The sequence below is a fragment of the Myxocyprinus asiaticus genome, chromosome 20 (genome assembly GCF_019703515.2).
Source record: "Myxocyprinus asiaticus isolate MX2 ecotype Aquarium Trade chromosome 20, UBuf_Myxa_2, whole genome shotgun sequence".
In the NCBI taxonomy this organism is placed as follows: domain Eukaryota; kingdom Metazoa; phylum Chordata; class Actinopteri; order Cypriniformes; family Catostomidae; genus Myxocyprinus; species Myxocyprinus asiaticus.
Genome location: NC_059363.1, coordinates 19,491,434 through 19,504,481, shown reverse-complemented (window position 1 = coordinate 19,504,481; position 13,048 = coordinate 19,491,434). Strand labels below are relative to the sequence as shown.

The window sequence follows — 13,048 nt, the reverse complement described above, 5'->3', positions numbered from 1 at the left end:
GAGTTGTGTTATCTATTTTTTTTTTTTTTTTTTTTTTAAATAGTTCAGTATAATTTTTTTTTGATGATATCTTCCATGATATTTGCATAGCAAGCTGCAAAAAAACAAAATGTCTGCTATGGGACGGGGGAAATGGAACTGCTGTGCATTGAACTAGGGATGCACCGATCCCAATACTGAAGCTTTTAGATGGATCGGGTATCGGTCCGACGAGCCCGATCCAAATCCAATATTGTGTGTTAGTCATGTTCGTTAATGTCAAGCTCCAAAAATGACATAAAAGAACCATAAAAACACCATTAAAGCAGTTCATATGAGTCCTGCATTTTATTAAAAGCCACTTGAAGATGTGCGATAGCTCTGTGAATCACAAAAGGCTGTGTTTAATAAGTAAATATATAGTATGCGCAGCGCCAGCGCGTTAGTGAATGGTGCTGCTCTGTTGACACAAACTCAGGCGCAGGCTGGTGATGCACTCGCGGCTATTTTTAACCTTCACAGCGGTGCACAATAAAAACAGCATCTCAGATGTAGATGCTCAACAGTTTGGTTCAATTATAATATGCATTTAGAATGGCACCGGAGGTGCATTTTACCAGAATTTGAATAAGAAGTGAATTAAAGTACTGTGAACTTGCCTACAAATAGACACATACATGAATTCCTGGAGAATGTCAAAATAAAAGCGTGAGGGTTTAAAAAGTGCACGATTTAAATATATTACTGCTGCATTTAAAATTAAAATTAAAAGTCAATAATATTAATAACAATTTATTATTATTATTATTGTTGTCATCATTAGTATTTGTTTACAATATATAACAATATTTAAGTTGAATGGGTTCCAAAAAATAACTGTGTGAATGAAAAGTGGACTGATGTCTTACAACTAAATTGAACAAAAAAGAGATCTAAATCCTTTAAAGTCCAGATGCAAGTTGACACTGGTTTCTTTTCTACTGAAGACTTGAAGACTGGAATTACTGTTAAGTTTGCTGCTACATTATCCAGTATACTAGATAATAATAAAGTGTTTCTTAATAAGCTATACATTTATATTGAAATAATGTGTAGTTAGGGGTTTGTGTTTCTTTACATATTAAAGAGTACTCCCAATTAGTTCCACACCATAATGTAAAGATATTCGAAACTGATTATGCAAAAAAACAATAGTATCGGCTTGGGATCGGTATCGGCTGATACTGAGATTTCCGATATCAGAATCGGAAGAGAAAAAGTGGTTTCGGTGCATCCCTACATTGAACAAGCACTACACGGATGCCTTTAACAGTTGCGCACTCTCACCATGTCAACAATTGCATCTTCCTCTGAAAGCATTTAAATGTATTGCACACACATTTTCCTTCCCAAAATGCAAATTAAATTATTTTGCATTTTCAAATATTTGCTGTGGCATGAAGAACTAATAACCCACAATGTGTAAGATTGTACTCAGTGCAAGTTTTTTACATTTTAAAACATGGATAAACAGTTATTAATTTAAACTTATCAAACATATAAAAAAAAATATCAAATCAAACACAATACGAAATGTGAAGACTGAAAAACTGAGGTCCTGAAATAATAGCATATAAACTATAAATTAGAAGTTGCTGTGTTGTGAATTCTTCATGCTTCAGTTATTAATTTTTCTGTTTCTAGGATATTACATTACGTGTAAGCACCACATTGTTATGGTAACGGCGTAGTTGTAATGCAAGTTACACATTCTGACTAGGCTATCCCTCTTCAACAACCTAACCTGTGCATTCGCTTTCTGTGTAACTGAATTTTGTTTTATAATGTTTGTTAAGCACATACAGTTGCTGATTAACCTCATATACAAACTTTAGGATGTTTTGAGTGAGCTGATAAAGCCACGATTCAGCAGGTCAGTCCCAAACATACTATGATTGGATAATATGCTTCTTACACATTTATCTTAAAATGTAAAAAAAAAATTAAAAATAAAAAAAATAAAGAAATTATATATATATATATATATATATATATATATATATATATATATATATATATATGTTTAAGTGCATTGTTAATATCCTGCAGTGTTATGTTTTTTCGTTCAGAGTATTTACAGTCATTAAAATCGATTAATTATCTTTATGGTGCATCTTTTTATCTTGTCTTCATTATCACTGACAGTCAAAACACTACTCATCAACAAACATTTTCATCAGTAATTTCATTAACTAGATCAGCATTACCCAACACGCGGCCCTCGAGTGATCTTTTGCAGCCCGCGTTATGATATCATCATCAGAAATATATTTATCAGCAGCCTATCAAATATGTATGAATTGTGAGGTGTCCATTTTCATGACGATTCACGCTAGTTCTCTACATTGCTGAATAATGCTAGAGAGGGAATTCAACTGTAAGAGGATGTTACAAATAAATAAATAAAAAAACAACAAATAATATCAGAGCATGGCTGATGTTATGAGAGCGGCAGTCGGTCTGCGCGCAGGTTCATACAAAATGTGCGCTCAGGCGCAGTCTGTCAATCAAACATGCGTGCTCACAATCTCAATTGAGAGTTATTTAACACGGCGCGAATCTGTCCAATATCTTGAATAGCTCATCAGAGATATGTCCTCATCATGACAACAGTATTTACAGGAAGAAAAATAAAAATAAAAAAATAAAGTTTTCCTGCAGTGACGGCGTTGAGACACCTTCACACAAATGCTTTTTAGTGATCTACTTCGGCACAAAACACTAAGGGGGGGTGAACAAATCTTTATGACTTGTCATGAAGGACTTTGGATATATAGCTCTTGTTTTTGAACACATCTCTGGTGTAGCCTATGTAATGTTGAGCACTCATGGTGTTTGATAGTGGACAGTCACAGTGATGTTGTTTAAAATAATTACTGAAAGGGATAGTTCACCCAAAAATGAAAATTCTCTCATCATTTACTGATCTTCATGCCATCCCAGATGTGTATGACTGTCTTTCTTTTGTAGAACATAAATGAAGATTTTTTTTTTTAGAAGAATATCTCAGCTTTGTTGAACCATACAATGCAAGAGAATGGTGGCCAGAATTTTGAATCTCCAAAAAGCACATAAATGCAGCATAAAAGCAATCAATATGACTCCAGTGGTTAAATCTATGTCTTCAGAAGTTATATGACAGGTGTGGGTAAGAAACAGATCATTATTTAAGTCCTTTTTTACTATAAATCTCCACTTTCACATCTGTATGCCACATGTGGTGCCTGTTTCATTTCACTTTCACATCTGGAATTGAAAGAGGAGATTTATAGTCAAAAAGCCAAGGACTTAAATATTGATCTGCCTCTCATCCACAGAGCAGAGATATTTTTTCTAAATAATCATAATTTGTCTTCAGAGAAGAAAGTTATACACATCTGGGCTGGCATGAAGGTGAGTAAATTATGAGAGAATTTAAATTTTTTAGGTTTACTATCCCATTAACTAACATTCTTACTATAAAATGTTAACTTGTAATTTACACACACACACACACACACACACACACACACACACTCACACATATATATATATACACACACACACACAGTTGAAATCAGAAGTTTACATACACTTAGGTTGAAGTCATTAAAACTTATTTAACCACTCCACAGATTTAATATTAAACTATAGTTTTGGCAAGTCATTTAGGACATCTAATTTGTGAATGACTCAAGTAATTTTTCCAACAATTGTTTACAGACATATTGTTTCACTTTTAATTGACTATATCACAAATCCAGTGGGTCAGAAGTTTACATACACTAAGTTAACTGTGCCTTTAAGCAGCTTGGAAAATTCCAGAAAATAATGTCAATCCTTTAGACAATTAGCTTCTGATAGGAGGTGTACTGAATTGGAGGTGTACCTGTGGATGTATTTTAAGGCCTACCATCAAACTCAGTGCCTCTTTGCTTGACATCATGGAGAAAAAAATAAAATAAATAAATCAGCTACAAAAATTGTGGACCTCCACAAGTCTAATTCATTCTTGGGAGCAATTCCCAAATGCCTGAAGGTACCACGTTCATCTGTACAAACAATAGTACGCAAGTATAAACACCATGGGACCATGCAGCCATCATACTGCTCAGGAAGGAGATGCATTCCGTCTCCTAGAGATGAACGTAGTTTGGTGCAAAAAGTGCAAATCAATCCCACAATAACAGCAAAGAACCTTGTGAAGATGCTGGAGGAAACAGGTAGACAAGTATCTATATCCACAGTAAAACAAGTCCTATATCAACATAACCTGAAAGGCTGCTCAGCAAGGAAGAAACCACTGCTCCAAAACTGCCATAAAAAGGCCAGACTACAGTTTGCCAGTGCACATGGGGACAAAGATCTTACTTTTTGGAGAAATGTCCTCTGGTCTAATGAAACAAAACTTGAACTGTTTGGCCATAATGACCATTGTTATGTTTGGAGGAAAAAGGGTGAGGCTTGCAAGCCAAAGAACACCATCCCAAACGTGAAGCATGGAGTTGGCAGCATCATGTTGTGGGGGTGCTTTGCTGCAGGAGGGACTGGTGAACTTCACAAAATAGATGGCATCATGAGGAAGGAAATTTATGTGGATATATTGAAGCAACATCTCAAGACATCAGCCAGGAAGTTAAAGCTTGGTCGCAAATGGGTCTTCCAAATGGACAAGTTACCTCCAAAGTTGTCGCAAAATGGCTTAAGGACAACAAAGTCAAGGTATTGGAGTGGCCATCACAAAGACCTGACCTCCATCCGATAGAAAATTTGTGGGCAGAACTGAGGCCTTCAAACCTGAATCAGTTACACCAGTTCTGTCTGGAGGAATGGACCAAAATTCCAGCAACTTATTGTGAGATGCTTGTGGAAGGCTACTCAAAATGTATGACCCAAGTTAAACAATTTAAAGGCAATGCTACCAAATACTAACAAAGTGTATGTAAAGTTCTGACCCACTGGGAATGTAATGAAAGAAATAAAAGCTGAAATAATTCTCTCTACTATTATTCTGAAATTTCACATTCTTAAAATAAAGTAGTGATCCTAACTGACCTATAGGGAATATTTTCTACGATTAAATGTCAGGAATTGTGAAAAACTTCTTGGTTACTGATGTAACCTCTGTTCCCTGATGGAGGGAATGAGACGTTGTGTCGATGTAGTGACATTAGGGGTTCGATCTTGAGAGCCCCAATTGCCTTTGCTTAAAATAGAAAAGGCCAATGAAAATTGGTGAGTGGAATTTGCATGCCACTCTCTGCCCCGGACATACGGGTATAAAAGGAGATGGTGTGCATCACTCATTCAGATTTATGCTGAGGAGCCGATAGAGAGACCCGGCCATGTCAGCGGCTGGTTCAGCGCCGTGGCAGGAGGGACACAACATCTCATTCCCTCCATCAGGGAACAGAGGTTACACCAGTAACCAAGACATTCCCTGTATGTCACTCACTCGACATTGTGTCGATGTAGTGACACTAGGGGTTCCTATAAGAAACGCTGCAGGCGCTGAACCATGTCACGGGTCATGGAAGAGTGAACACGGGCAAGCTGCTGCATGCCTCGCAGTGAGCACTCAACCATATCGTGACCTTCCAGCAAGTTAAGTAAGGTGTCTCCCTAGTCCCGTTAAGGGGGGAGAGGGCACTTACCCAAGTAGGCTACCGGTGGTGCCTTTCTAAATTTGCTGTTAAGCAATCTCCCGCTGAGCATTTTCTAGAATAGCGCTGGGAAGTGCTCTTCCCTCTCCAGGAAGGAGAGCACTATGGAGACCACATCCTGCCGGAGGGAGGTTAACATGTGGAGCATACCTCACATGGACTTACTAATGGGGAAGTACACATATGGAATGATACCACAGGAGGACCCTATCTACAGAGAGGGTATGCAGCACAGTGGCCGAGACAGAGAAAGCTCTGACAAGGGGAGACACAGATTTCACCTAAGGGGGAAACTGAACAGTGGAAACTCATCACATGGGATTACCAAAGGGGAATCACCACGCATGGAGCACTGAGCCCAAGCACACGGGCTCACCTGAAAAGGGGAATACCATGAGTACTGGGCCTGGTGGCGTTATTCCTCCGCCGAGTTCGTCACCGGACAGTGCTAAAGAATTAAAGAGGCATCAGGTGTTCACCGGTACGGGGAACTGTTGTGGACAAAAGGCGCACATTATCACCTTTGAAAAAGGCGAAAGGCACAATGCAAGCTATACACCCAACCGGCCGCCCGGTCTACCTGCTGTTACCGCGTAACACTCGGGTTAAACTGGGTCTATGCGTGGTTATAAAACCTCGCAAATGTATTGGGCGTAGCCCAACCCGTAGCTCTGCATATGTCTGCTAGAGAGGCCCCCCTTGCCAGTGCCCAGGAGGACGCAACACCTCTAGTGGAGTGTGCCCGGACTCCCAAGGGGCACGGCAAGTCCTGAGACTGGTATGCGAGAGAAATGGCATCCACAATCCGATGGGCCAACCTCTGCTTGGAGACAGCTTTCCCCTTCTGCTGTCCTCCAAAACAGACAAAGAGCTGCTCCGAGCATCTAAAGCTCTGCGTGCGGTCCAGATAGATGCGCAGTGTGCAAACTGGACACAGCAACGACAAGGCCGGGTCTTTCTCCTATGAAGGGAGCACTTGCAGTTTCACCGCCTGGTCCCGAAAAGGAGTGGTGGGAACTTTGGTCACGTAACTGGGCTGGGGTCTCAAGATCACGTGATCTTGAGACCGGCCCGAACTCCAGGAATTCACTGGTAACAGGGAGCGCCTGCAGGTCCCCCACCCTCTTGATGGAAGTGAGCGCCACCAGGAGGGCCGTCTTCAGAGAAAGAGTGCTGAGCTCGGCCTGCTCCAGGGGCTCAAATGGGGCTCCCTGTAGGGCAGGTAGGACCATAGAGAGATCCCAAGAGGGGATCAGGCACGGTCTAGGAGGATTCAATCTCCTCATGCCTTTGTGGAACCTGTTGATCAGGTCACGCTGTCGTGAGGGACTGCCGTCCAGTGTATCGTGGCGAGCTGCTATGGCAGCCACGTACACTTTCAGGGTAGAGGGAGACAGCCGTCTCTCCAGCCCTTCCTGAAGACAGCACAGACCCGACGGCGCATCTCTGTGGGTCTTCCCCATGGGAAGAACACCAGTTAGCGAAAAGACGCCACTTCAAGGCATACAGCTGCCTCGTAGAGGAGGCTCTGGCCTGAGTGATAGAGTCTGTGCAATGAGGCTCACAGGAGGAGACATATACTTGCGCAGCCCCCGAGGCCAGCTGTGTGCCAAGGCACCCGTGCCGAGGGGAGCCTCGGACAGGGAGTACCAAAGGGGGGAGTGAGAGAACTTTTGAGAGGCGAACAGGTCTACCTGTGCCTCCCTGAATCTCTCCCAAATCAGCTGGACTACATGGGGGTGGAGCCAACACTCCCCACGGGGCGTTACCTGCCGTGAGAGCGCGTCCGATGCATGGTTGAGGATGCCCGGAAGGTGAGTGGCTCACAGTGACATCAACGTCTGCTGACTCCAGAGGCGGTTGGCGAGTTGCGACATGCGATACGAGCGTACGCCGCCTTGGCGGTTTATGTACGCTACGGTCACTGTGTTGTGGGTCTGGACCAACACATGCTTGCCCTGAATCAATGGCCGAAGCCTCCGAAGGGCCAGCAATACCGCCTGATTCTCTGCCAAAGGAGTCGGGGCCCTGTCCAGAGCACGACACTGCCTGCCCGTTGCACATGGCGGCCCAGCCCGAGTTTGAGGCACCTATCATGACCATGACGCACCATGAGACCTGCTCTAGGGAACACCTGCCCATAGAAACGCCAGGTCCGACCAAGGGCTGAAAGTCTGATGGCACTGTGGCATGATGGTCACGCCAGGTGCCATAGCGCCATGCCCACCTTGGGACTTGAGTCTGTAGCCAGTGCTGAAGCAGTCTCATATGCATCAACCCGAGGGGGAGAACTGCCTAGGATGGCATATATCCCAGGAGCCTCTGAAATTGTTTTACTGGCACCGCTACCTTCTGCCTGAAGGTCTTCAGGAAGGTCAGCACTGACTGAGCACCTTTGGTCATAAGACGTGCCTTGAGAGTGACCGAGTCCAACTCCATACCGAGAAAAGAGATGCTCTGTACGCCAGAATGCGCTTCTGCATTAATATCTTGAACGGAAGCCTGTGTGAGGCTTTGTTCAAGCACGCAGATCCAAGATTGGGTGCGACCCTCCCCCTCTCTTGGGCACGATAAAATAAGGGCTGTAAAAGCAACTCGGCTACGGGGACGGGCTCAATTGCTCCCTTCGCCAGAAGGGTGGCAACCTCCGCCCAGAGGACGGAGACACCCTCGCCTCGCACTGTAGTGGAGAGGATGCCACTGAACCTGGGCGGGCGTCTGGCGAACTGGATCATGTAGCCCCCAGAATCATCCTGATGAGCCACAGCAAGGGGCTGGAGAGCGCTAACCAGGCCCCCAGACTCCGTGCCAGCAGCAACAGGGGATGACTGGACTTACCGTGCCCAGGCAGGGTGGTTTGTGGCAAGGCAGAGCAGGCGCCCCACCTGGAAGACAGCCCAGGGGGGACGTGCTGCTCCGTAAGCCCGCAACGGTGGCCGGTGACTGGGGTGGGTGAGCAACCCCAGAGACCAGCACACTTACCTGTTCGCCGGCTGTCTCTCGACGGAGAATGAGGGAACGGGAGGTAATCGCGTTCACCTGATTGACCGGAAAGACTTCCAGCGCCTGGCCGTTGCGAGTGCACTGACCCAGGGAATGAGGAAACTGCTGTTTTACCGACCATGTGGGCACCGAGGCCCAGAGAGCACCTGGCAATATAATACTTACCATGCGCTGGTCCAGGGGCGATGGTGGGGCTGGAGAGTTCGCCCGGGCCAGACCGGTCGGAGTCAGTCGCCTCATCCCCGGGTTGCCCGTGCCGGGGCCACCTCGAAGCCCGTCTGGGGTTCTTGGGGACCGGCTGACGGGCAGCTGTAGCCGACTTCCCACGGGAGGATCTTCTTCTCTGAGGCCGGCATACGGGCTCCGATGGAACGGGAGCCGGGGCCGGCACTGCAGGGGAACGGCTCTACTTCAGAGGCCTGAAAGCGGCCGAGTCGCGCCACGGCATGAGGTCTGCTTCCTCACCGTCGAGAACTGATGGGCGAGATCCTTGATGGCATTTCCAAAAAGCCCCCCTTGGGAGATGGGTGTTTCTCGGCATCACGCATCTCCGTGAACGACACATTAAATCCGCCCTGAGGCGGACCGTCTGTATCCCTTGACAGCTCTTCCGGATAGAACGAGCGTGCTGGGGGATGGGAGGTCTGCGGGGGTTGAGCCGGCAAAAATGCTCCCATATCCACATCCAGATTGCCTGCAGTGCTTGCCGACCCAGCTGGCTGAGCATCAGCCCAGGATGGAGCGGGTTGGGGAGCAGCCGCGGTGGCTCCTTGCTTCATGAAGAAGGAAGTGAGCCACGACTGCAACGTTCTGATGGGCATGTTCTCGCAATGAGAACATAACCCTTCCATGAAAGCTGCCTCGGCGTGCTGGCGCCCCAAGCACTCGAGACAGATTTCATGGCTGTCCGGAGGGTAGAGATAACGGCCACATCCTGTAGCGCAAACACGGAAGGACATCTTTATAAAGACGCCAAGCGTTTGCGCGAGCTCTTTTAGAAGGAAATATACTCTTTTGAATATACTCTTTTAGCACCCGTCAGCCGCCGTAGTGCCCAGGGGAAGCTCAACACTCGACCGTGCGAGGGTGACCGCTAATATGTGCCGTAAAATCCAGCAGCGTAAGTGAAAGGTGAGAGGACGAACACAATACATGCATTCGGCTCCGAAGAAAAAATCTGAATGAGTGATGCACACCATCTCCTTTTATACCCGTATGTCCGGGGTGGAGAGTGGCATGTAAATTCCACTCACCAGTTTTCATTGGCCTTTTCTATTTTAAGTAACGGTGATTGGGGCTCTCAAGATCGAACCCCTAGTGTCACTACATCGACACAACATCGAGTGAGTGACAGACAGGGAACTGAGTTTAAATATTTGGCTAAGGTTATTGTAAACTTCTGACTTCAACTGTGTGTATGTATATATATATATACAGGTGCATCTCAATAAATTAGAATGTCGTGGAAAAGTTCATTTATTTCAGTAATTCAACTCAAATTGTGAAACTCATGTATTCAATAAATTCAATGCACACAGACTGAAGTAGTTTAAGTCTTTGGTTCTTTTAATTGTGATGATTTTGGCTCACATTTAACAAAAACCCACCAATTCACTATCTCAAAAAATTATAATACATCATAAGACCAATAAAAAAAACATTTTTAGTGAATTGTTGGCCTTCTGGAAAGTATGTTCATTTACTCTATATGTACTCAATACTTGGTAGGGGCTCCTTTTGCTTTAATTACTGCCTCAATTCGGCGTGGCATGGAGGTGATCAGTTTGTGGCACTGCTGAGGTGGTATGGAAGCCCAGGTTTCTTTGACAGTGGCCTTCAGCTCATCTGCATTTTTTGGTCTCTTGTTTCTCATTTTCCTCTTGACAATACCCCATAGATTCTCTATGGGGTTCAGGTCTGGTGAGTTTGCTGGCCAGTCAAGCACACCAACACCATGGTCATTTAACCAACTTTTGGTGCTTTTGGCAGTGTGGGCAGGTGCCAAATCCTGCTGGAAAATGAAATCAGCATCTTTAAAAAGCCGGTCAGCAGAAGGAAGCCTGAAGTGCTCCAAAATTTCTTGGTAAATGGGTGCAGTGACTTTGGTTTTCAAAAAACACAATGGACCAACACCAGCAGATGACATTGCACCCCAAATCATCACAGACTGTGGAAACTTAACACTGGACTTCAAGTAACTTGGGCTATGAGCTTCTCCACCCTTCCTCCAGACTCTAGGACCTTGGTTTCCAAATGAAATACAAAACTTGCTCTCATCTGAAAAGAGGACTTTGGAACACTGGGCAACAGTCCAGTTCTTCTTCTCCTTAGCCCAGATAAGACGCCTCTGACGTTGTCTGTGGTTCAGGAGTGGCTTAACAAGAGGAATACGACAACTGTAGCCAAATTCCTTGACATGTCTGTGTGTGGTGGCTCTTGATGCCTTGACCCCAGCCTCAGTCCATTCCTTGTGAAGTTCACCCAAATTCTTGAATCGATTTTGCTTGACAATCGTAAGGCTGCGGTTCTCTCGGTTGGTTGTGCATCTTTTTCTTCCACACTTTTTCCTTCCACTCAACTTTCTGTTAACATGCTTGGATACAGCACTCTGTGAACAGCCAGCTTCTTTGGCAATGAATGTTTGTGGCTTACCCTCCTTGTGAAGGGTGTCAATGATTGTCTTCTGGAAAACTGTCAGATCAGCAGTCTTCCCCATGATTGTGTAGCCTAGTGAACCAAACTGAGAGACCATTTTGAAGGCTCAGGAAACCTTTGCAGGTGTTTTGAGTTGATTAGCTGATTGGCATGTCAACATATTCTAATTTTTTGAGATAGTGAATTGGTGGGTTTTTGTTAAATGTGAGCCAAAATCATCACAATTAAAAGAACCAAAGACTTAAACTACTTCAGTCTGTGTGCATTGAATTTATTGAATACACGAGTTTCACGATTTGAGTTGAATTACTGAAATAAATGAACTTTTCCATGACATTCTAATTTATTGAGATGCACCTGTATATATATATATATATATATATATATACACACACATACACACACACACACACACACACGCACACACACATACAGTATAATCATAAAAATTAAGAGTGTGGCCCTCGAAGGTAAAGGGATCCAGCATTGCAGCCCCTGACCTTTCTGAATTTGAGTAGCCTTGAACTAGATTAACAGTGGGTAAAAGCCTCGAGTGAAATCTAAAAACAAAACTAACAAGCAAAAAAAAAAAAAAAAAAAAATCTTTAAAACAAAATACAAATTATTTAAATCAAAAGGCTAAAGAACCAAGTACTGTACTAAAATTGCTCTCTAATTTAGCAAAAGACAGATTGTGTGTGTGTCTGGTGACTCTCAGAGAGAGAGAAAAAGAAAGAGCCAGAGAGAGAGCGAGCTGCAGGAGATTTTTGTATGCTGCTGCAGAGAGCAGCTGTCGTGCTGAGAGACACCTGGAGAGAGAAAAGAAACCCTGAACGACAGCACTGTTATCATCAAGGAGACGAGAGCCGCACGGCCAAACTCAATGTCCCTCCAGACATGTCATTCTGACAAAACCACAAACTTATGAACAGATCAGAGCATAAAGAGAGAAAATGAAGGTGTGACAGAGGAAAGAGTGAAAGCAAGGGATGGTGGAAGAAATAATTTTTACAACGTAGATTACATCTTTACATTCTAAAAGATAAAGATGTAAGACGTTTCACGCACATTTCTGAGGGGTCCTACACCCTAGTATCGCATAACCAGATCTTTGACTAACCAGCAAAAGCTCTGGTCCACATTGCTGCTGGTTTTCACCTAAAACTGCCTACTAAGATTAAGAAAGAGACTATCTAACAGGCATGTAATGTGAAGAACCACAGTTTGTTTTGTTCGTACGTGCCATTTAGAGGCAGGTGTATCTGAAAATGATTCTACCACTTTACATGTATTCAGGGGTTAAATTGGGCCAGTACGGTCCATAACAGCATTCCGGCACCTTCCATTCCAAAAAGAAAAAAAAATTGCTAGTTTGTCAATCCATTTCATTTCTTGCATTCTCCGATGTGGTTTTTGTTTGATCCATTTGGGACATTCCATCTCTGTTTAGCGAATATACTTGTTCAAAAATATTTCAAGTTCATTATGCTTCGCTCTAGTCTAGACAGTTGCGGATGCTGGTAGAGGGAGAATACGAGAGCAGCACGAGACCGCGCGCCCCGCATATAGACGCGCGTTCCACTTCTGCATCATGCCCTGGTCCGATCTCTGATTCATAGAAATTGCGTACTAAGTAATCAATCAACTGCTCACCCTTTTCTTCGATCCACTGATATACAGTAGCGATTTTGATTAATGTATTTAAAAGATGTAAACACAAAGGGGTTTTG

The 13,048-nt window shown here is 44.1% G+C and overlaps 1 protein-coding gene across 2 annotated transcripts in view; it reads right to left on the bottom strand.

The window, feature by feature from the left end:
- The window catches only part of LOC127410649 (glutamate receptor ionotropic, delta-1-like), a 465,032-nt gene that overhangs the window by 49,304 nt on the left and 402,680 nt on the right, over positions 1 to 13,048 (bottom strand). The window lies entirely within an intron of this gene.